At 58.3% G+C, this 24,333-nt stretch overlaps 1 protein-coding gene across 1 annotated transcript in view; it reads left to right on the top strand.

The window, feature by feature from the left end:
- SRL (sarcalumenin) overlaps positions 1-24,333 on the top strand; it is a 37,386-nt gene that overhangs the window by 471 nt on the left and 12,582 nt on the right. The gene's annotated exons all lie outside the window — the stretch shown is intronic.

Here is a 24,333-nt window from a genome sequence, read left to right on the forward strand (position 1 = left end):
CTCCCACCTGGTGGAGAGCGGGCTGGGGCCTGGCTTTGCATGAGTGGGGAGGGGGCCATGGCTCAGGAGCACTGGGACAGCATGGGGGTCAGTTTGGGACAAGGTGGGAGAGAAGCGCTGGGGATCGGGCTGGAGCCCGACTTGGACTCCCTGCTGGGGAGGGCTGGGTGCCGGTCCCGCAGGGCAGCTGCACTAGGCTGGGGGCTTCGCCGGAAGGGGTCTGCGGGCCGAGGCTTTCCCTTGACGTCTCAGCACTTTGTGCAGCGGAGGTGGCTCTGGTTACAGCGTGGGGGTTATTTATAGGTGTGGAGGGGGTACTGGAGCGCTTTGCCACCTCTGTTTCTGAGACTTCTGGGGCTGAGTTCCCCTTATGGGTGTTTCAGGGGTGCTCTGGGAATCCCCAGAAACCTGGGACCCCCACTTTGCCTTTCCATGACTGCAGGTTTCATTTGCACGGGGGATCATGGGGCTTTTGAGGTTCTGTTTCTTGAGGTCCCAGACTCAGCCAGGAGGTCTGGCAGGAGCAGAAGCCGTGCCCTCAGGGGTCAGATACCCAGGCAGGGGGCTCCGGCCTCGCATGTGCCACTGGGCCCTGCCCTTGTCTGCCCTTGAGTTAATTTGGGCTCCGTGGGGCTGCAGCGGCCGGGGCTGCGAGGATTCCAAGCGGCTGTCAGGTGGCTAAGTATGGAAACAGCCGCGTAATTGGATCCCGAGCCCAGGGGCCACTGCCACCCTCTCCCCCTGGCCACCTCTCCCCTGCTCTGCCCAGCCCCAGCTGCCACCTCCTCGGCTTCCAGGCAGCTCCAGGAACTTTTAGCCTTTTAGGGGCATCCTTTATCTTTCCTCCCAGCAAGGGAACTGGACTTCTGGAAGGTTCTACAGGCCTCCCTGGGGGATCTTGCTGTTGGGAAAGGAGGCAGGCGGGTGCTTGGTGCAAAGCTCCTCTCTCTGTAGGCGCTTTCCCTCCTGGACCCTGTGTGCCCCTGGCTTGGCTTCCGGGGACGGGCTGTCCACTGGTGTGCAAGGCTCCTGCCCTTCTCGCCCCTGCTCACGCAGGTGGCTTCTTCCCTGGGGGTGGGTCGAGGGTAGGTCGTATAGCCCCTCCAGTGCAGACTGCCTCCTCCTGCGCCACCCAGGGTTCCAGCCGTAATTGCGACTTGCCTCCACCCGCATAATCACAGTCCTTCCTCTTGGTTGGTTTTCCCCTAGAATGTGCCACCAGTGATGCCACTGTGCCCCCAGGCAGCAGCTTTGGTCCTGGACTTCCCACCCCACTGCTTCTCGTTTCCACTTCCATCCCTGCCCCCAAGCAGCAGACAGCCTTCTCTCTTCAGTCCGCTTCCTGCTTCCCAGGCCATGGCCCTCTGGACAGGGGTGGGAGTGGGGGTGTGATGCGTTCCACAGCCCCCCATCCACCCCAGTCCTTTGTAACCACTGGGGTCCTTCGTTTCATCTCAGGGACCTGGCCTGGGGACCGGACGGGGGAAAACAGCCCTGGTTTACTCAGTCTCCTCCTTGTCCAGGTGAGGGGTCCAAAGCCCAGAGGAAAGAGAGCCACGTTCAAGGTCACTTGCCCACCTGGGGCTTCCTGTCCTCCCCTCCCCTCTCTCTGCCGGCCTCCCTGAAGGCCAGCCCCTCAGCCTGGGGGGCTCGTCTCGCTTCCCTGGGGATTCAGGGCAGGACTGATGCCTCTGATCCTTGGACATCTCCTCTCAGAGAGCACGTGGGTTGGGACGGGGCTGCTGAAGGAACTTTCCTTTGAGCGTAAGCTGTTGGTGTGTGTTAGGCTGAATCCAGGACATCTTTGCTTCCTGTTGCTGCTCAAGGCAGAGTGGGGGCGGGGGAGTGGGGGGATGACAGGACTTCTCAGTCTGTTCATCCGCTTCCTCCATTCTAGCCCTGGGCTGCAGACTTGCCTGCTCTGGCCCCACCTGCCATCCCAATGCCCAGAGGCTGGTGTACCCTGGGGCCCATCTGCCCCTTCGTGCGAAGGGAGAATCTCTCAGGACCCTCTAAATGACCCCTCCTCCCTTTCCCCCCAGGTGGTTATTTCCAGAAGAAGGCAGGAGTTCCTGTCATGGTGCAGTAGAAACGAATTGGACTAGTGACCATGAGGTTGTAGGTTCGATCCCTGGCCTTGTTCAGTGGGTTAAGGATCTGCTGTTGCCGTGAGCTGTGGTGTAGGTCACAGACATGGCTCGGATCCTGGGTTGCTGTGGCTGTGGTGTAGGCCAGAGGCTGTAGCTCTGATTCAACCCCTAGCCTGGGAACATCCCTATGCTGTAGGTGCGGCCCTAAAACGCAAAAAAAAAAAAAAAAAAACCCAAACCCAACCAATCAACCAACCAACCAAAAAATCAAAACACCCAGCAGGAAGTGGCTTCTGACCTGGGGCAGCATCCACCCTGGGCCGGACACATGCACACAAGATGCACACCTGTCCGGAGGGAGGGATGGGTCAAGTGCGTGCGCCAGAGGGGAGTGAGGACGTTGTGTTTAACTCAGGGGGTCAGGAAATGTTTTGCAGGCGAGGGACTGCTTGAGAGAAGGATTCAGAAAGAGAACTGCCTGTGAGGGGAGCGGCTGAGCACACGCACGCAGTCAGAAGCTGGGAGCTGTGGGGAGACCCAGGGAGCACACTGGAGCTGAGGGAGGTGGGGGTTGCGGGGCATCTGGAAGGCCGGGTTGGGGCCAGAGTGTGAGGTGCCCAGAGGGTTGGGCTGAGGAGGGAGCTTTGCTCTGTGTGTGTGTGTGTGGGGGGGGATCAGCGTGGAGGGCTTTGGAAAAATCCATTTGGCAGTTGTTCGTAGGGAGGAGTAGGCCAGGGCGTGAACTTGGGTGAGGGAGAGCACGCCGGAGAGGAGGGCAGCCGCGGTGCTGGGGGATCTGCTGGCGGGAGGAGCCCTTGCCCACACCGTGTAGGTCATGGCAGGCTTGATCTTGCCAGAAAAAGAAAAAAAAAAAGAGCAGGATCATAAAAGAACTGATTTTAGAAGTTCACCTGGGGGGAGTTCCTGTCGTGGCACAGTGGAAACCAGTCCGACTAGGAGCCATGAGGTTGCGGGTTTGATCCCTGGCCTTGCTCAGTGGGTGGAAGACCCGGCGTTGCTGTGGCTGGGGTGTAGGCCAGCAGCTGCAGCTCTGACTGGACCCCTAGCCTGGGAACCTCCATATGTCATGGGTGCGGCCATAAACAGCAGAAAAAAAAAAAGAAGTTCACATGGGGTCATTATGAATTTGGGGGGCACCCGGATGGAGGTAGTTGGCTTAGGAGGAAAGCCAGGTCTGGGGATGCAGAAATGAGATCTGTTTGCGTAAAGATGAGGCCGAGGCTGCCAGGCGGCCAAGGAAGCTGTTGCAGAGGGAGGAAAAGGTGAGCTTCAAGGTCCGGTTCCTGGGGATGGGAGCAGGAGGAGCAGGAGGAGGAGGATGGGTTTCAGGAAGAGGTCCAGGAGGAGGCGTCACCTGGCAGCTGACGGGAAGGGTGCCTTCCAGAGAGGATTCTGTCCCACGAGAAGCCGAGGACAGTGAGGCGTGGGCTGGGACACCAGGAGGCCATGGACAGTCACACCGGGCTCAGGTGTTCAGTGAGGACTCGGAGGCGGTACCTCCACACAGTGAGACTTGTCATGTTAAGTCTGCAAGGGATGCGGGACAGGAAGCAGGCGGTTTGTGGAGGGAGAGAGAAGACTCCGAGTCCTGGGCTGATGCGGAGGATGCGGTGGAGCAGGAAAGACTGGCACACGCCACGGGGAGGGGTGACCAAGTGGGACTGAGGGGACACGTGCCATGGCATTGCGGAGACCTCAGAGGGACACTGCACATTCGAGGCCCTCTCAGCAGCCCGGTGCCTGCCCGGGAGCCCAGCTCTGGAGGGGGTTCCTGGGGGGTTGCTACAGAGCGGGGTGAGGGCCACGGAGGGGGAGGAACCGGGTTGTCTGTCCAAGAAGGAGCGGGAGGCGGGCTATCCTGAGATGTGGTCCGACGGCTCGGCCCAGACCAGAGGCTGGTCTCCAGTCCAGGCCGAGATGGGCCAGGAGATGGCCAGTGAATTGGCTTTTTCATCACAGTGAACGCTGGTCTCTCCCTGTTGGTGAACCAGCCCCTCCAGCCAGATGCTGCAGTAAAGGGGTCCGAATGCGACCCCCAGCAAGGCGTTCATTCAGCAGATGAGCGCTGGGCCTGCCCTGGAAGCGCTCGGTGTTCGGGCTCTGGGCGGGGTATCGGTTACCACAGTGGAAGCTGGCGGGGCACACAGCCTGGAGTCAGCCCAGGCTCAGGTTTCCTCCAGGGTGTTTTCCCGGCAGCTACGAGGCCTCGCTCCTCGCCCTGCGGACTTATTTTGGGCTGAGGGGCTGATGTGCTCTCACGATCTGCTCTGGGAGGCCAGGCCCCTCCAAGACGGCTCACCTGCCTACCTGCCCTGGCAGGGGCCTTGCAGGCTCAGACACCCGCATCTGTCCTGTTGGCTTCCTTTTCTCCTTCTTGGGTCCCTTTCTTGCCCCAATACTGGCCCTGCTCTGCCCCCCTCACCCCCCCCCAAGAGACATGCCCTGAAATTCATTCCAACGAGGGCCAATGGCTCCATACTTAGACTATCAATTTCCCAAAGCAGTTTTTGTTTTAAAGGAGTCAAGATTTTAGCTCAAGAAATGCATCTCTCATGTGGAATTTCTCATTGCTTTGGTGGGCAAGGCCTCAACCAAAGTCTCTAGTCTCAGCATTGAGGCAATAGCTGGCCCATAGATTCTCACGCTGAGGGCTGAGCTGTAGGACTTTCTTTGCCTGGCCCCGAAGGAGGGAGGGAGGCAATGGACTGGAGCCATGGTGGCCATAGCTGTAGGACTTGCTCAGTGCCCAGGAGGCCCCAGCCTCTCTGCTCAGCCCCAGCCTTGGTGTCCTCTGCAGGGGGTGGCAAAATTCTGCAAATGGGATGGGTGACATTTAGCTGAGTATCTGGAGATGGGCGTTTCCTGGTCTGTGTCACCTGTTCTGTGTGTTTCTCTGGGCTCAGGGACATCCTGTCCCATTTGGTTTCAGCCTCATCCTTCCCCAGCCCTAAAGGAGGAGTTGCACAGAGTCAAGGGCCCAGGCAGCCCTCTGCCCCGGAGACTCGTCATTTCCTGTTCTCCCTCTCAGAGAACCTCAGATCAACCTTTCTTGAGCTGCCCAGCTTCAGGTCGGGGGCTTGGGCCGCAGAATTTACCCTTGCCTCTTAAAATGCCCCAGCTGGTAAGTCAGCAGCTCACACCCCACATGGCTTGCAGTGGCCCCCTCTCCTGCCCGCCAGCTCTCCCGTAGCTGGTGTGGAGGGGAGGCTGCCTAGAGGCCTGATTCTGAAGACCGCAGGCGTGGCAGGTGGCTCCTGCCTGGCACCATCCCAGGAGCCTGTCTTTCCTGGGATCATGTCATTGGGACCAAAGGAAGGCACAGTCACCGTGGCTCTGTCCAGCTCCAAATCCTGGGACCCAGAAGGATTTCAGGTGTGACATTGGCCCAGCTGGGGCAGGCCATCCAGGTGCATTGCACGGGGGCTAAGTGATGGGACGAGGCTTTTCTCCTCTGAGCCTTGGGTGGACACTCTCCCCCAGGGGTCCTTGTCCTGCACAGCCTTGAGAGTGCTTGATCTCTAGTTCTCTGTCCTAAAGAGCACAGCATGAGTGTAGCCCTGCGGCCAGCCCTGGAAGGAGGCGGGCTCAACACAGAAACAGGTGACGCGGCTGCCCCTGGGGAGCCCCCCGGGTCAGGAACCAGGGTGGACTCATGATTCTGGGCGACAGGTAGGATATGATCAGCCAGAGGTATGAGGGCGCAAGGTGGATTCAGTCGCTGTGGGAGCTGGGGAGAGGAGGGCAGGGCCTGTTCACCACACAGCCTGGGCGCCGTGAGGGGGGCAGGAAGGATGAGGCCTGGAGTTCTGGGCAAGGCTCACCCATAACAAATCCGACCAGTATCCATGAGGACGTGGGTTCGATCCCTGGCCTCACTCAGTGGGGTAAAAATTGTTGTGAGCTGTGTTGTGGTCACAGACGTGGTTTGGATCTGGCATTGCTGTGGCCGTGGTGTAGGCTGGCCGCTGCAGCTCTCATTCAACCCTTAGCATGTGGCTTGGGTACAGCCCTAAAACAGACTAAAATAAAATAAAAAGATGAGGCTGGAGTTCCCATTGCAGCTCAGTGGTTAACGAATCCGACTAGGAACCATGAGGTTGCAGGTTGCTCAGTGGGTTGAGGATCTGGCGTTGCTGTGAGCTGTGGTGTGGGTTGCAGACACGGCTCGGTTTCCATGTTGCTGTGGTTCTGGCGTAGGCTGGCAGCTACAGCTCCGATTGGACCCCTAGCCTGGGAATCTCCATGTACTGCAGGTGCGGCCATAGGAAAGACAAAAAGACAAAAAAAAAAAAAAAGATGAGGCTGATGTGGGTCCCTCTCTGAAAGGCCCAGCCCTCCAGCCCCAAGGCCAGGGTGTGCCCACTGGGAGGTCTGGGCTGGCATGTGGTGCAGGCAGGACCGGGCTATGCCCCTGCCCCCAGGACCTGGCTTCTATTTGGGGAGATGACACACACTGAAAAAAAAAAGTAACTAACACCCAGGGCAGCTCTGGTTGGCGTTCAGAGGAGGGCTGGAAGGTTGGTCTCATGGAGGGGCCAGGTTTCAGCTGCACTGGGAAGAAGGCGACGATCCGTGGACTGTCAGCTCCAAGAGGACAGGGCTGTGCGTTCATTTAATTTGCTCACTTCCCTGTCACCAACACTCAGCCCAGCGCTTGGCTCTTCCAGAGACCTAATGATGTGCAATGAACGAGACGATGTGCGCGCGCATAGATGGACGAGCACCTGAAGGCGGTGATCAAGGCCAGGAGTGGGGAAGCTCGGAGTGTGGTGCTGGCAGGCACGGGATGAGACCGGCCCTGGCTAGAATGTGGGGCTCCCTTTCGGGGGAGATGAGACCACCCTGACAGGTTGGAACCCACTGGGAAGGGCCTCAAATGCCGAGCCAGACAGCTCCCCCGGCTCCCCCGTAGCCCTGCGCATACTCTAGCCTGCCCCACTGCCAGCCAGCCCCTCCCCTTCTCCTCCCTCTCAGATATTTTTGGATCCTTCTAGAGCAGGGACTGCATTCTGAGCTCCAACAGGTGCAGGCAAAGTGTGGCCTGGAGTTCTGGGCCCATAGGAAGTGGTTGCACTGGGAGCTCAGCCCAGAACCAGGCCAGGGGAGAGCCCTGAGCTTGGGAGCCCCCTCCCCCCGCCCTCACCCACCAGGTCACTGCCCACACTGCAGCCTCTGGTTCTTCTCCAAGCGGCCGTTCTCTTAGGAACTTGGCCAGCCCTGCTGCCTCCCATAGAATTTTCCCTAGATGGCAATAGGTAAGGACTGGACAAGCCGTTGCCTTGATCGCTAGGTCTCTGCTGGGCATCTGCTGCCTGCCCTGAATTCCTGCCCTCACAGGAGGGGCTTCCAGTCACTGGTGGTTCCTTGGTTTCCCCAGAATTTCCTCCTTCCCTCTATTCCAAGGGCCAGGTCGTGGGAGGTCTATTTCTCTAGCGAATCCCAGGAGGTGAAGACACCAGAAATGCTCCCTGGGACCTGGGAAGGAGGCTGGGAAAGTTGGAGAGTGGTCACAGCCCTCGCCATGGCCTGGGAGAGCCCATCCTGGCCTCAGGCTCCCAGCAGAAGGAGTCTGGGTCCCAGTCGGGACAGGAATAGCAGTCTGGTGGCAAATCCACCCCTTTCTCCTATCTTTTCCTGCCTTGGTTTCCTTCCCATGTTGTCAGGCTGGCGGCCTCTCCACCCAGACCCCCCTGCCCCCGAGGCTGCCCACACAGGGAGCCGAGCAGCCAGCCTGGGGCGGGGCGCAGCTCACAGTCCAGGACTCGAGGACAGAACAAGCCCTGGTGTTGTCACGATTCCCCACCAAGCCCCTTACCATCTCTGCACCTGTTTGCTCGCCCATAACACAGGATAATAATACTGGCCCTATTTACAGCCGGGGGTGGTTATGCAACTAAAATAAGAAAACGGCTATCGGATGCTTAGAATGTTTTTCGATCTCAGATACTTTTTAAGGTTAGAAGGACCATGACATTGATCATAGGCTGTTGCTGCGGATAGCATTCCTGTAGCTTGACATCTGCCACCGGTTTCCTCAAATATCACAAAACTCGAACAACTCGGAATCCATCGACACATCTGCCCCTTCTCAGCACTGTTAATATCCTCGGATTTTCTGTCCTCAAAAAGCTTACAAGCCAGGAGGGGAGGCTGTCCCTGCTCCGCTCCCGATAGGAGTAGGGAGCCATATAAGGCAGATGTAATCAGGGGCTAAAAATAAACAGCTAGAGCTTGCAGAGAAAGGGGAGCCGGACAGGGATGGCCTGGGTGGGTGAGCACGACTGGCTTAGCCTGAGAGGGGCCGGGAAACTGTCGGGGGGCCTGGCTTAGGTGTTGTTTCCTGCATTTCCCCGGGGCTGCCATGACAAGTGACCACAGACGGGGTGCCATCAAGCAACAGAAATGCACTCTCTCCGAGTCTGGAGGCAGGATGTCCGAAATCAAGGTGCCAGCAGGGCTGTGCTCCCCTGGAAGTTCCAGGGGAGGGTTCTTCCTGCCTCTTCCAGCTTCTGGCGGGTCTGGGAGGTCTTGGCCTCCTTTGGTGGGTAGGCGCATCTCTCTAGTCCCTGCCTCTGGCCTCGTGTGGCCTCGTCTCTGTGTCTCCTCATAAGGTCACCAGTCACTGGACCTGGGAATGGTCGTCCCCATCCAGTAGGCCCTCGTCTTAACCCATTACCTCTGCACAGACCCTGTTTCCAAAGAATGTCACATCCTGAGGTTCTAGGTGGATGCTCTTAGCCCTGGAACCAGATTGCCGAGCAGCGCAGCTACTGACTCTGAACAGGTAGCTCTTATCTCTTTCCCAGGTGGTCGTGCACCTGGTTCTCTGGTCCTCTCTTGGACCCTGCGGCCACATGACTGTCCCAGCGGCTAACCTGGAGCTCTGCCAACACACCAGGGCACATGCATCGAATGAATGGACGGACAGCTGGCCGGGGGCAGGGAGTTCCGGGAGCGGCACCTAGCCTTGGGGTGCTGGGAAGGATGGTTTTGAGAATTTTCCAGCTCCTGTTGGGTGTGTCCAGATGCAGAGCGAGTTGGAGCCGGCTGGCCAGGTGACGGAGAGAGCAGTAGGCTGAGAACCCGGAAGCTCAGGCGTCTGCCGGCCCAGCTCTCCCGCCTGAGCGCCCGCGCCCAGTTCCCTGCAGGCCCAGCGGGAGAGTGAGCAGGATGTCAGTAATTCTGCAGAAACCACTTGGAGAAGGCACTTCTAGGTGGCCCTCTGACACCAGTGAGGGGTTGGCATCTCAGTCTCTGCCTTCCTGTGCTCCCCTCGCCAGCCGGAGCCCCAGCTGGAAGGTATCTGGGTGTCCTCATGGCGGACTAGGGGTCCCCCACCCAGAGGCTGGGGTGTCGGCCAGCTCTGGAAGTTGGTGGCTGTGGCTCTGTGGCGCTCTCTGTGGTTTGTCCTAGTTCTGGAGGAGAGCAGGGGTGGGACATGTCTCCAGGGTCCCCCTTTTCCAGAAGGCTCACCAGGGAATCCAGTCTATTCTCTGTCCGGCTTGTCCCGCCCTCCTGACCGCGGCCTCTGTTCCCCACACACTTGGCTTGGCTCTTGCGGTCCAACCCCAGATGCCCTACCCCCACTTCTAGGAGCTCCTTCAACAAGCCCCTGGGGTCCACATCCCTGCTTGGCACTGAGACTTTCTCCATGCCTGCCCGCCGCCCCCTCCACTTAGAAGACGTGTCTTTACATTCAGAAATTGGATTGCGGTTGTCACAGCAACCTTCTGAGCTGGTAGGGCAGCTCTTCCTTTGACCACAAAATAATGACTTGGGAGGGTTAAGGGACTCTGCCCATGGTGCTTCTCTGGTTCTGAATCCTGCTCCTGAATCTCCTCTCTTCTGGAACTTTGAACTTTCTCCTACTAAGTTGAGGCAAGGAAGGCCTTTTGCTTGGCCACCACCTGCCCACTCCTCATCCATCCATCCACCCATCCATCCATCCACCCATCCATCCCTCATCCATCCATCCATCCACCCATTCACCCCTCATCCATCCGTCCACCCATTCATCCCTCATCCATCTATCTACCCATCCATCCTCATCCATCCATTCCCTCAGCTGTCCATCCAGAGGCTGTTCTAGGGGCTGGGATATAAAATCTCTGATAGACAGGAAATCAGATAAGTCAGTCATCTAGTATATTAGACATTTATAGGTGCAATGGAGGAAAGAGATGAAGGTGGAAAGAGGAGAAGATGGGGTGGGGGGTAGCCTCACCAGGGTGGTCAAGGAGGCATCACAGAGAAGGTGACAGGAGCCAAGACTCGGGAGGAAGGGAGAGAGTGTTCCCAGCAGAAAGCATATCAAGCTCAAGAGCACATCAAGGCCACGAGACTGGGGGGAGGGGCGCTTAGGGGGTGTGTGCAGGGGGTGGGGGTCAGGGAGGGGCTGTGCCACCGTCCGGTGAGAGATGACAGCGCCTGGGCCAGGGCTGGCAGGAGGGTAGAGATGGTTAGATCGAGGATAGATTTTGAAGGTGAACAACAGGTTCAGCTAGGGTTTTGGAGGAAGAAGAGAATTGAGACACTGTTTTTTTCTTTCTCAGCCACGCCCACAGCTTACGGACATTCTCGGGCCAGGGATGGAATCTGAGCCTTACCTTCAGTGTACACTGCTTTAGCCCACTGCACCACGGTGGGAACTCCGAAGACACTTTATTTTTTAAAAAAGCTTTGCTGAGATATAATTCATAACCTGTACAATTTGCCAATTTATAATGTACAATTCAGGCCTCCCGTTGTGGCGCAGCAGAAACAAACCCAACTAGTATCTGGGAGGATGCGGGTCTGATCTCTGGCCTCACTCGGTGGGTTAAGGATAGATCCTGCATTGCTGTGGCTGTGGTGTAGGCCGACAGCTATGGCTCTGATTCAACCCCTAGCCTGGGAACTTCCATATGCTTCGGGTGTGGCCCTAAAAAGCCAAAAATTAAAAAAAAATTTAAAATGTACAATTTAATCCTTTCCAGTCTACTAAAAACAACAACAGCAACAACAACAACCTACAAACATGCAGCCATGAGCATCGTCAATTTTAGAATATTTTCATCAACTCCAAGAGAAACCCCTCCCCCCCGCTCCCATCCCCTGGCCACCTCTGATCTTTCTGTCTCTGGGGATGTCCCTGCTCCAGACATGTCATAGAAATGGGCTCACGCAGTACATTGTGTTTTGTGACTGGCTTCACTCCCTGAGCAGCGTGTCTCCAGTGCCATCCTCCTCGTAGCTGCGTCTGCCTCGTTCCTTTTGACGGCTGGCAGGAGTCCGCTGTGTGGAGGGACCTTGTTTTGTTTACATGCCCCCACGGATGGACGTTTGGGTTGCTTCCACCTTCGCATTGTCACCAACAGTGCTGCCGTCAGGGAGTTCCCGTCCCGGCTCCGCAGAGATGAATCTGACTACTATCCATGAGGTTGCAGTTTCGATCCCTGGCCTCACTTAGTGGGTTAAGGATCCGGCGTTGCCGTGAGCTGTGGTGTAGGTCACAGATGCGGCTTGGATCCTGGGATGCTGTGGCTGTGGTGTAGGCAGGCAGCTACAGCTCTGATTCAAGCCCTAGCCTGGGAACCTCCATATGCTGCAGGTGTAGCCCTAAAACAGCAACAACAACAAAAAACCCCAAAACAAACAAAAAAACAGGGCTGCCGTGAGCATCAGTGTACAAATTCTTGTGTGGAGCTATGTTTGGGCGGATTTTATCCTAATGTTGGAAATGCCCTCTGCTTTTCTGGTGGTGCTTGGCTTTCAGAATTCCGTCAAGTCCTTGGAGACGCCCATCTGCGAACACGTAGTAGGTTCTCTAGCAACAGGAGTGGAATGAAGCCTTAGTGATCCTGGAGGTGGGCGGGGTGTGTATTTTTCTTCTCTGTTTTACTGATGAAACAGGCATGGAAAAGTCAAAATACTTGCTCAAGGCCCCACTGCTGATGAAGGGAGCAAATTCAGGCCCTCGACTCTGAACTTCTTTCTTCCTCGTCCTTCCTGGAGTCACCGGGTGCCCAGGCCTGCTCCCCAGGCCAGGCAGCTCTGCCTGACCCCCAGGGTCCCTCCCAGGTGCACGTTTTGCCAGGGCCTCCCACCACTGGCTGCTCCTGCCCTTTTGTGCTCTCCTCTCGGGAATGTGGCCTGGCAGCGCCACTTAGACCCACAGTGTTCCTGGCGCTCACGGGCATCAGCCCTGCCCGCTACCTGTGGCCTCAGAGATGGGCGGTAGCCTGTTCTGGGGAGCCAGGGGCAGGCCTGGTACAGCTTCCTGCAGGCAGGTTCGGTCCTCTGCCACCAGTAGGTCCCTGGCAAGGTCGGCATAGGCTGACTCCCAAGGTCAAGGCCTGAGGACAGTGGTTCTCAGGTTCTGGCAAGTGTGAGAGTGGCCTGGGTGCTCGTTAAAGGTAGAGTCCTGAGCACCCTGACCCTGAACAGGACACAAAGGGCTGAGGAAGGAAGGGGCCAGGAATGGGACCTTGAACCAAGCTCCTCCTGATTCTTTTGCAAATGACCTTGAGCCACCTTGGGAAGAGCTGACCTGGGGGAGGAGGCACCTTCCTGTTGGGTGCCCTCGGGCACCCAGCAGAGGCCACTGTGCAGTGTATCTGCCATGCCCCTGTGTGCCTGCTGCACACTTGCCATCCCGAGGGGGACAAGCCACAAGCACTAACATCCGTAGGGACACAGGTTAATAAAAAGGCTGTCACGTAGGGTGGCAGGTGCTGTGGGAACACAGAGCAGAAGCACCCAGGATCCAGGGAGACCTCCTGGGGGGTTGGCCTCAAAGCCGAGATCGGAAGTGGGAGCTGGAATTAGCCAGGCCTGGGGGTGGTGGGGGGCTTGGCACTCAGGGAGGCTGATGGGAATTTCATGACTGGGCCGGGTTTCTTAAAGCGCTCAGCAGGTGTCTCTTGTCAGGATGCTCAGTGCTTTCCCAGGCCCCTCGGGGCGTAAAGAGGTAATGGGCCTACTTCCCACCCCGGAAAAGATGCCAACCTAGAAGGAAAGGTGGGACCCAACACACACAGGTCACAGCCACACGGGGCGGGGACTCTGTCGCTTGGCTCTGTGTGGACAGCCATGGACATCGAGCCAGCTGAGGTCAGGTGGGTGAGTGGGGACCCAGGTGGCCTGGGGAGGTGGGAGAGAGCTGGGGAGAGGGACAGGGTGTGGCTGGATCTGCGGTGCTGTGGCCCTCGGCAGACCCTTCACAGGTGGGATTGTCTCCCCAAAACGTGCTGGCGTCCCAACCTCGGCATCTCAGAAGGTGACCTTTTTTGGAAATAGGGTTGTTGCAGAGGAGGTTAGTCTGACGGGTGTCCTCAGAGGGAAAGGAGAACAGACCCCGGGAGGAGGCCACGCAAGACAGAGGCAGAGCCTGGGGACAAGCCGAGGGTTGCCGGGAGCGCAGAGCTGGCGGAGACGGGGGGCACGTGCCCTGGAGGGGGTTCAGGCAAACACCTCGTGTGACCCCTCGATGTTGGACTTCTGGCCCCAGAACCGTGAGAAAAAACGTCTTTATTGCTCTAAGCTGGGGGGTTGTGGTGCTTTGTTGCAGCAGGTTCGGGGAACCAGCGCAGGGCCTGGCTCTGGCTTGGGTGCAGGGGGCGGGGGGCCCTTCGCGCAGGTGGCCTGCTGGAGCCTCTGGTGCAGCCTGGCGGGGGCTGTGTGGGGTCACCCTGGGGACAGTGTGTGCGGCATGTACGCTCTCTCATGCCCCTCCCTCTGTCCTGCCCTTGGCTGTAACCTTCCTCTCCCCCGGGCAGCCCCGTGAGGACAGAGGAGGAGACGGCCGCCCTGGCCTTCCACACGGCCACCGGGCTGCCTAAGGAAGAGGAGGCTTCTGCGGGGCCAGAGCCTCATCTGGTTTCAGTATTCGAAGAGGCAGGAGAGAGAACTCAGGCCCCCGGTGACCCCGCGTCCCCGGGGAAAGGAGCTGCTCTTGGGCTTCGGTGCCGTAGTGATCACTCCCTGGGCGTGGGGCTGTTCCAAGAGAGGCCTGGCCTGCAGGGGGGACAGACGGAGCCCTGGCTCCCCAGGGAGGCGTGGCCCACGTGGCTGGGTTCAGAGGTCTAGGCCGCTCGCTGCTCCAAACTGGAAACGAGTCAGCTTCCAGAGGCGGTAGAAGATTCCTAGAACGTCCCACCAGAGAGCAGTTGGCGTGTTTTAGAGTTTTCGTCCAAATCACACCTGAAGGTTCCAGATGGTGTTGCTCTGGGCTTTGGGAGTTTGTCCTGTTCAGGTGCACGGTGGTCTTCTGCCCTTTCTCTGTGCCCCAGACGCTGGAAGGCTCTTCTGGCCCAGTCCTGTGGCCTCTGCCATCCTGAGCTCAGCGCTGGGAGCAGAACCAGTGGTCCTTTTCCTCCTGGGGATGAGGATGGCGAGCCCCAGGCTGCATGCCTCTCCTGATGACGCGGTGATGGGGGGAGATCCGCAGACTAATGGCGAATGCAGGGCTGGGCCAGGTGCAGGTGACCTCTGACCCCGGAAGCTTAAGCCTCCCCCTAGTCCTTCCCCAAATCTCCATGCAGAGCTGTGCTCAGGGACCCAGCTTGACGTCAGAGCCCTCCGTGGCCCTCATGGGCAGCTATACTTTATAGGAACAAGTAGGGAAACGGATGGGAGGTCCCAGAAGTGCCGGGTCCCTGGGATGGGGAGAGACGTGGGTGTAAAGTGTTGGAAATGGCAGGGTGCGAAGGAAGCTTGTGCAATTGGGAACCCGTGTGGAAGGCCAGGGCCAGGAGTCTGGGGACTTTGTGTTTACGTCTGGCTTTGCCCCAGTGGGCTGGGCCACTTCTGGCAGGGTCTTTTCCATGTCTGGGTCTCAGTCTCCTCCTCCATGAAACGAAAGAGCTGGGCTAGTGAATTTCTCAGTTTCCTTCCAGTTGTCCAAGTTCCTAATGCAAAAATCACCCGAGGGCTGAACAGCAAGACAAGGTTGGGGGCCATGAACCTAAGAACCATCGGCCTTGGATTTGGGGGAAGCCCTTTGGGAGAGAGGCCTTCGGAAAGGTCTGGCATCTTGGTGTCTGGGTGGCAGTTTTTCTGGAAGGGCCCATGAGCTGGGCACACAGGGTAGAATATTCCTGTTATTGTGCCCCAGACTCTCCCCTTGGCTTGACCTTCCTCAGTCACCTCCTCTGAGCTGACCTGGGGATGGGGGCTCTGGGGGCTGAGATCTGCTGAGGATGAGGCCTCACCACTGAATAGGCATGGGGGTGGTGTTGCTGTTGAAGGGGCAGGGCTGCAGGTGATGCCGAGGCCAAGGGGCTGCCTGGTCGGGGTATAGGCTGGTGGGCAAGGCCCTTCAGAGCCATGGAAACATCAGCTCTCATTTCAGGACAAGCAAAGCCACTGTCCCTCACCTCTGGTGCAGCCAAAGCTGCATTTGCGAGGCCTGTGTTGTTTTTGAAGGGCTTGTCCCTTTGCTCACTGGTCATAAGGACGGTGGCGAGGCCTCATGGTCACTGCAAATGGCCTGTCTCCTATTGTGCTGCCATTTCTGAGAGCCAGGAAGGGCCCTCACCCGTTCTCATGCAGACATGGCCCCATGAGTGTGTTTAGACGACCCCCTGATGTGGCTCTGTACTGGGGTGAAGTGTGGGGTCACCTCCCTTCCACGTGGATGGGCAGGGCCGGGGAGGTGGCTGAGGAAGCTTCTCCAGGAGTCAGGGCTGCCTGGAAGTGGGAGTTGGTGACTGCGGGAGTGACCTGGGGCTCAGCAGGATGAGATCTGGGCCCAGGAGAGCTGGCAGCTCAGGTCTCAGGTCTGTTCCTGTCCCAGGCCAGCAGGACCATGGAGAGCAGCCCCCCCGCCCCGCCCCCCGCCCCGCCCAGCGCCCACAGCTCCTGGTCTGAGCGGCTTCTGGCTGGAGGAAGGGGAGAGGGCCCTGGAGCAGAAAGACTGCTGCTGGCTCACTGACTGGCCCCCAGGCCTGGTGAGCCACAGCTTCGTCTGAAGCTGGTTCTGTTTTGGTCCAGTCAGTGAACGTGGGCTTTGCTGGTGTCTTCGCTCTTCTGGGAAATTATTGCTCTACCTGATATTTGTGGACGGCTTTCAGACATCACCAGTTGAAGATACACTGAGGGGTGTATCAGAGCAGGTGTCTTTCTCCGCGTTTTATGGGTGAATGGGGCTGGGTGCAGGCGGTGAGGAGTGGCCCAAACAGGAACCTGCGTGGCTGGTGAGGAAGGCGTCAAGGAGCAGAGCCCAGCTCTCCTGATGTCAGTGGCCTCCAGGGAGGCCGGTCTGGCTCCGGCCTGGCCCAAGGAGGTGTCAGATCCGGTTTTGAGCTTGAGAATCAGGCTGACTTCCTCCCACTGCCCTAGCTTGGGGCGGGGGTGGGTCTGTGTCTTTGCTCTGAGCACCCGCCAAGCCCGTGATGGCTCTGAGCTGAACCCAAGGCGGCCTTCCGACTGGGACCTCAAGAACGCTCCTTTGGCCCCCAGGGGTCGCTCCCTGCCTGCTGCCCCAGAGTCAGCCCTCCTCTCAGCTCCCTGGGAGGCTGTTCTTTGGGGGTGGAGGTGGGGGAAGCCAGCCACCTGCTTCAGCCTGTCTCAGAACCCAGCCTGCCTCTCTCCCTCCTAATGTTCTGCTCCTGCCCCGCTCAGCCCCTCCGAATGGAGGAAGTATTGCCAGTAGTCCCGCCAGAATCTGTGCTCACTTCAGGCAGGGCTGATCTCCGGGAAAGCCGGGGGCTTAGGGAAGAGTTGTGGGGGGCTGCGGGGGATTCTCTCTGTACCTCCCCAACCAAGAGTTCCTGGGAAGGGGGAGTGGGAAGGGGGTTAAAAACAGTTGTCTTGAAGTCTCTGTGTCTTTGCTCTGAGCACCCGCCCAGCCCGTGATGGCTCTGAGCTGAACCCAAGGCGGCCTTCTGACCGGGACCTCAAGTATGCTCCTTTGGCCCCCAGGGGTCACTCCCTGCCTGCTGCCCCAGAGTCAGCCCTCTTCAAGAGGGTGGGCTGAGAATTCTCCACCTGTCTGAGGCCAACTCACCCCCTCTCATTTCAAGGGCAGGGTGTTCAGGTTTGGAACAGCTTGTAAGACTTGCAAACTCGCTCCAGAACCAGCCGGCTGCTAAGTAGCCTCACTAGCCCTGTGGTCTTGGGGTGATCACTTACCAGATTTTTAGGATCCTGATCAGTGAAATCAAACCAGTGGGCCTGTAAGGAGGTCCCTTTGACGCTCAATCCCATGGCTCCCACCCACTGCTGCCCTTGTCATCCCGTCCTAGACCCTGGGTGGATCATTTTGGGACAGCCAGGGACAAAGCTGTCTTCTTGGGATTAGCCTTGACTTTAAGAGTTTGGCCAGGAGGCCAAAGAACCTTCTAAGAGGGGCTGCCTCGTTCGTGTCACCTGGACCCCTTGTGTGGTGGGGGGAGAGAGAGGGGCCCACAGAACGGCGAGGGAGAGGGTCTCAGGATTCTGGGGGGAGGTGGGCACTTCCCTCCTAAGTTCCTTTTCAGCGTCAGCCTCTGCAAAGCTGTCTGGAGGCTCATCCAAGAAGTGAAGGAACGAGGGGCCCTGAGCCGTGAACTTTGACTCTGTAATAAGATCAAGAAAAACATGTGACCCAGGAAGGGGCCATGGCCCCTGGCCCAGCCCAGGAGCATTTGGAGGCAGGATCTAGAACACGGAGAGCTCTTTCTGACGCCGCGGCCGCGGGAACTCGGACTCGGACCTGCTCTCCGCTGCCCTTGAGGCACCGCCCATGAAATGCCCAAGCGTCTGGGCAGAGGACAGCCTGGTGAAAGACGGGGGACTCCCTGGATGCCCAGAGCGGAAAGCCGTCATGCCCCAGGGACTTTTTTGGCTGGTGACTCATCCGTGTAAGTGTGCACGCGTCATGGTGTGCTCTGCCTGTGTGTGACTCCGGACGCCGCGGGTACCGTTCAAATGGAGGGGGCGCCGTGTGGGAGAATCACCGGGGTAGGTGTTTAGCCACCCGCGCTAAGGAGACTTGGACTGTTGGACCCAAGTTGACAGTCCGTGAAGAGGTCGGCCACAGCAGGCAACAGACAAAAGATCGTGGATATGACCTGTCTTCTTTTGAGCTCCCGAGTCCAACCTAGGACACCCTCCCCCTGACACAGGTCCTGAGGGTGGCTCAGAGCAGTGGTTCTCAGATCCTTGTGTTCATTACAAGCCCCTTGTGAAACACCTGCATTCACACTGACCCAGCCCTGGAGACGGGGCGTCTGTGCCAGGAAAGCCCTATGAGGCTCGGAGCTCCCCCCCGACCCAGCCCCGAGGTGGGCCAGGAGCTCTGCTTTGCTGCTTGGCATGAGTGCCTGTCCATCCCTGGATGGCAAGCAGAGACACTCGACTTTGCCGAGGCTGCGTCCTCATTTCAAGAGAAGGTAACAATCCTTGCTTTCCGGCCTGCCTGCCGCGGGGCAGGGGCAGGACACGGGGCTGCTTTGGGCAGCGTGAAGGGTCAGACTCCCTCTCGCTCTGTGCCGGGCACACTGTGATCAGCAACGAGCAAAGATGCTGTGAGGGGCTCCTTGGGCTGCTGGAGAAAATGATCAAGAGGAGGAATGGTTAGGGAAAAGGCAGGGGAGACAGGAAAGTGGTTGTCAACCCCCCTGCTCCCGCCCTTAGGCGGTAGGACAGACAGACCCAAGGGGCAGGAAGTACCAAGAGGGGGGCTGAACCCCAGCTCCTTCATTTCCTCCATTCCCAGGCTCTGTGCCTCATGGGACACGGTTTGCCAACTACCTGGGAGCAGAAAGAACTGTAGACTGAGGGCCATGAACTTGGGCTCTGTCCCAAGCCTACCCCTGACCTTGGGCAAGTCTCCAAAGCTCCCAGGCTGGAGCCTCCTCCTCTGCAGTTGGAATCACACACATCCCCTCGCCCCCTGCAACTCCACATTCTCTGAGTCCGTTGGAGAAAGTGCTTAGGAGAGTTAAGCTCTGGGATAAGAATCCAGGGCTCGGGGGTGGAGAGCTGAGAGAGGGGGTGAGCCTGCAGCTCCTGCTGAGGCTGAGGGTGGGGGCAGCAGCTGAAAGGCTGACCCCCAGGGAGAGCCTGATGGCAGGGGGTGTCAGGAGAGAAAGCAGAGCCGCCTCTGCCGTGCTCTGTCTGGCTCAGCGGCCTTCTCGTGATCTTGGGGCTGAGCCGGGGGCTTGCTATTCGTGTACCCTGATGTAAGCACTCTGGCCTGTCCAGGGCCGGCGGCTGCCTTGGCAGCAGCACATACAGTGTGGTACTGTGTGTCCTGGGATAGACCAAGGCTTGTCTCAGCAGGCTCCCTACCTGTCCAGGTGTCCTGGGTCCTCTGCGCAGCCCCTGCTACCCAGGGCTGCTAGGTGGCTTTAGCAAGATGCTAGGAAGAATGACACTGGGTTTGATTTCACAGAATTGAACTGCGTTTAGCTGGAGGCTCTTGAAGCCTCTGCCTGCCGCCTGGAGCAGAGGTCAGGCCCGATGGCACAGCTGCTTCCTGGGGATTGAGCTCTGGGGACCCACGGCTTGTTTCATTGAGAGACCTTCTGTCAAAGAAGTTATTTTTAGCCTGGGAAGGAAGGTCACAGAGCATGAAGTCATCACCCTCGGTCTTTTTCACACCACACCGCTCGGCCGAAGGGCAGGGGCAGCTTGGCGCTCAGTCACGGGGAGCAGGGCAGAGTGGGTGTAAGCGTGGATGCAGGCGTGGAAATGCCCAGCACCCTGACGGCCACGGCACACCCCGAGTCTGGCGCTGGTCTCCCTCGGTGAGGTGCAGCTCTCTCACCCACCTGAGGACAGGGTGTGTTTTGAGAATGTCAGAAATGCTGCAGGCAGTCAGACCCGGAGTCTCTTCAGCCAGGTACCGTCCCCATCATCCCATTCCCCCCATCATCCCCCCACATCCCCCCCACATCATTCCCCCATCATCCCCCCACCATCCCCCCACCATCCCCCCCACATCATCCCCATCACACCATCCCCCCACATCATCCTCATCCCTACCGTCCCCCCCACACCATCCCCCCATGTCACCCCCCACACCATCCCCCCACGTCATCACCATCGTATCATCACCACCTCCACCACCACCATTACCATCCCCGCCGGTCACCACCATCCCCACCACCATCTTCAACAATAATATTAAGAGTGGAGGGTGACAGGGGTCCGCAGGGAAGGGCTGAATTCCCCAGAGAAGCCTTGACCATTGCCATTCCAAGGTCAAATGCCACGCCCTGGTGACCCATCCAATTTGGGAGCTCCACTGGGTGCACGAGTGGGGAGGGGCCAGGAACAAAAGCCTTGGGGTCAGGATTATTTTGCTGAGCAGAGGTTTGCAGCTTTGCTTGCATATTAGAATCTCTGGACATTTTGTTTAAGTCCTAATGCTGGGGCTACACCCTGGACCAATTCAGTCAGAACCTCTGCAGAGGGGAGAGGAGTGGGATCAGGAACCAGGGGCTTCCAATATACAGACAGTGTTGAGACCGCCAGTTTAGAGGCAGTCTTTTTTTTTTTTTTTTTTTTTTAGGGCCACACCAGCAGCATATGGAGGTTCCTAGGGGTCGGATCAGAGCTGTAGTTGCTGGACCGTACCACAGCCACAGCAACACCAGGTCCAAGCCGCATCTGCGGCCTACACCACAGCTCACAGCAAAGCCGTCTTAACCCACTGAGCGAGTCCAGGATCGAACCTGCAACCTCATGGTTCCTAGTCAGATTCGTTTCCTCTGCGCCATGATGGGAACTCCTTTTTTTTTTTTTTTAAAATGGAGGTTCCCAGGCCAGGGATTGAACCCTTGCCTCCGCAGCAACCAAGCTGCTGCAGTTGGTTTTTTTTTTTTTTTGTCTTTTTGCTATTTCTTGGGCTGCTCCCACGGCATATGGAGGTTCCCAGGCTAGGGGTCAAATCGGAGCTGTAGCCACCGGCCTACGCCAGAGCCACAGCAACGCGGGATCTGAGCCGCGTCTGCAGGCTACACTGCAGCTCACGGCAACACCGGATCCTTAACCCACTGAGCAAAGGCAGGGACCGAACCTGCAACCTCATGCTTCCTAGTTGGATTTGCTAACCACTGCGCCACGACGGGAACTCCTGCAGTTGGGGTCTTAACCCACTGCACCACCGCAGGAACTCCTAGAGGTGGTTTTATGACCTCTTGTACACTAGTGCTTCTCAAACTGCAACGTGCAGCAAATGAACGGTTCAAGTGCAGATTCGAACTCAGTGGTCCTGCACTGGGGTCTGAGAGCCTGCACCTCTGCCTGAGAGCCTGCACCTCTGCCAGGCTCCCATGTGATGCCGACCTGCAGGTGCCTGGGCACACGCTCCTTTGTAGCTCTGGACTTAAATGGGCTCAGCCAGTCGCCGGCTGTGTGATGCTGGGCAGGGCATTCATGCCTCTGCTTCCAGTTCTCTCATCTGTAAAATGGGGATGAGTAAGACTTGTTTTACAGAAGCAAGTGAGTTGAGTAGGATCAAGTGAGTTTATGTTTTATATGCAAAGCACTCAAGCATTGCCTTGCACACTGAATAACTGTGCAAGTGTATCTTACATAAGATTTAGCTATACATGTAGCTTGCTGCTCAGAGGCTTGTCAGTCTCTCTGGGTTGAATTAAGTTTCTGCCACTGAGTTTTCTCCAGAGGTTGTGGGGCAGATAGAGATGCAGGCAGAGGCATCAGGACTTATAGGTATTCAGGTGGTAATGAAAGAAAATTTTGCTGTCGCCTCCATCTTCCCCACTAAGGGACCAGGAATTCCTCTTGTGCCCTAATCCCCCCCTGGACTTCTTCATAGCACTTTTCGGGGGTCAGGCAGGGCCCCAGCCCTGGGAACACGGGGAAGATCAAGCCTTGGTTCCTGCAATCCCGGAGCCAGAGGAGGTACATGCAGGGAGGGGTGACGTACCAGAGGGCAGGGGTTCCCCTGTGCTCTCCCAACACAGGGTGGCCTGGAAGGCCTGGACATGGAGCGCGTGCTTCTGGGTCCACTAATGGCCCCTGATGTCTTGGGCAAATGAGAGACTCTCTCTAGACCTTCAGCCCTGAAGTCTGGCTGATGGTCACAAGGGCGGTGAATGCAGCCCCAAGTGTGAAGGTTGTTGGGGGAGGTGTTTTATCAACACATGGGCTCCTTTATAATAAAAGGCACCAGGACTGCCTATCCTTCTGAGTTCAATAGCAGATTGCCTCTGTGGCCAATAATGAGCCAAGATTTGTTCCTGGCCCCATGGCTTCTCCAGCTTTCAGGGAACAAGGGAGTGGGCATCCCAAGAAGTGGCTTTTCTTTATGGGAGGCAGAGCTGGGCCTGAGAGGGGGGCATCTTACCCAGCAGGGAGGTGACATGCTGTGTCCTCAGAAGGAGTGCTGTGAGTCCAGGGAGATCCAGGGATGTCTCAGCTGTCCCAAGGCAGGGCACCCATGGTCCCCTCACCCCCTTACCCCCTTACCCCCTGCAATGTCCCCTCTGCGGTCTCTTCCTTAAACAGATCCCAGCCTGGGTGGGAGGGGTAGGCGGGTTAGGTCCAACCCGCTTTTCTGACCCCACTGTCCAAGTAAATCACACTTGTCCCTCGACAGAGGTGTCTGACACGGACTGGCCACATGCCTGCCCTCCACTTGGCTCTCCCAGTGCCCTTGGCTCTCCTGCTAAAGCTACTGGCCTTCGGAAGGGGATCCCATCGGAAGTGGATCCCCTCGGAAGTGGTTGGCTACGACCACCAGGAAACTCAGGCCTGCCCGTCTGGGGCATCTCTTTCTCCTCGGGCCACGTCCCGTCTTATCTAAGATAGAGAGGCCAGCAAATACCTACCCTTAAGAGAACAAAGTTGGATGTGTGATTTCACAAGGTTGAGAGCCACAAGTAATCCTCTAAGTGCTTTGCCCCGTAACCTAAGAGGATCCGGCCCCCACACACCTGTTTTCACTCCTTTGCTGATAGCAACATAAAAAGCACGCTGGTTAATGACTCGAGGACTGACGAGGGGTGGTGTGGACACGCATCTGGCCTATCTTGGAAAGATCTCCTGGCAAGCCAGGCTGCACGTGCCTGTGGGCAAGGCTGAGGAAGGGCTGCAAGGGCTGGTCCAACGTCCACCCCTAAGGGGAGCCTGGAGAGGCAGGGGCGGGGCTCTGGGTGGGTCCGCTGCTGGCTCCTAGCCCCACGCCCATTGGGAGGGAGGTAGGATATTACACCCGCTGCGCTGCCTGCTCAGGGCTGTGAAGACCAGGGAGGGAGGTGCCCCACCGCAGGCAGGTCCACTCGGCCCTTCTGGAGACAGGCGCTAGGCTGAGTTAGTCTTTTGAGAAGCAAAGCCAGTGCGAGCCCGTTGACACTGACCAATCGTGTTCTAATCATCTAGAACTGCAAGTTTCCGCTTCGGGTGGCACAGAAGATGTTGGCAATTTGTTGGAGAATCATTTCTCTGCTGGAGACGCAAGTCTAGAGGAGAAGGAAAGGGCGCTTCAGGCAGAGGCGGCCCCGCGAGAGACGAACCAGCTCCTTCACTCCCCAGATGGCGGGGAGGCTGGGAGTTCGGAGAAGACGGCCCCTGGGGTCCCCGCCGCCCACGGCCTGGGCTCCGATCCCGAAGCCGGCCTCTCCAACGCCTCAGCCTCGGAGCCCGCGCCCCCAGGGGAACCTGCGGGGCCTGGGGAGGAAGATGCCGGCCTGCCAGGAGCAGGCGCCCTCCCTCCAGGAGGGGAGGAGGAGCCGGGGGAGGAAGGAAGGCCGGAGCTCAGCTCCGGAGAGGGCTCAGGACAGGAGGCAGAAAAACAGGCTGGGAGCGGCGAGGTCCCCGAGGACGTCCTAGAGGACCGCCCCGCAGAGGGGGCAGCAGCAGGGGCCCCAGAGCCTGAAGACGCAGGGGCCTCTCCCAGCACGGAGATGGAGAGCGGAGGGGAGGGCAGCCCAGGGCCGGATCAGGAGCCAGAAGTGCCAGATGGACCCGCGGACGCGGACGCAGAAGCTGGGGACCGGGCGAAGGACCCAGGGGAGCCCAGCCCCAGCCCGGCCTCAGACGTGGGCGCGGATGTGGGGGGCGCCCAGGAGGACGGCGCCCCCGAGGGGCCGCCGGAGGAGCACCCCGACGCCGCCTCTTCCGAAGAACAGGGGGGCGAAGACCGCAGCGGCGAGGAGGAAGGAGGAGTTCCATCCCAAGAAGAATCCGAAGAGGACAGCGGCGACGGGGCTAGTTCGGAAGAAGCGGACAGCGCCTCGGAGGAGGAGGAGGAGGAGGAGGAGGAGGAGGAGGAGGCGGAGGAGGAGGAGGC

The sequence above is a fragment of the Phacochoerus africanus genome, chromosome 5, assembly GCF_016906955.1.
Source record: "Phacochoerus africanus isolate WHEZ1 chromosome 5, ROS_Pafr_v1, whole genome shotgun sequence".
NCBI lineage: Eukaryota > Metazoa > Chordata > Mammalia > Artiodactyla > Suidae > Phacochoerus > Phacochoerus africanus.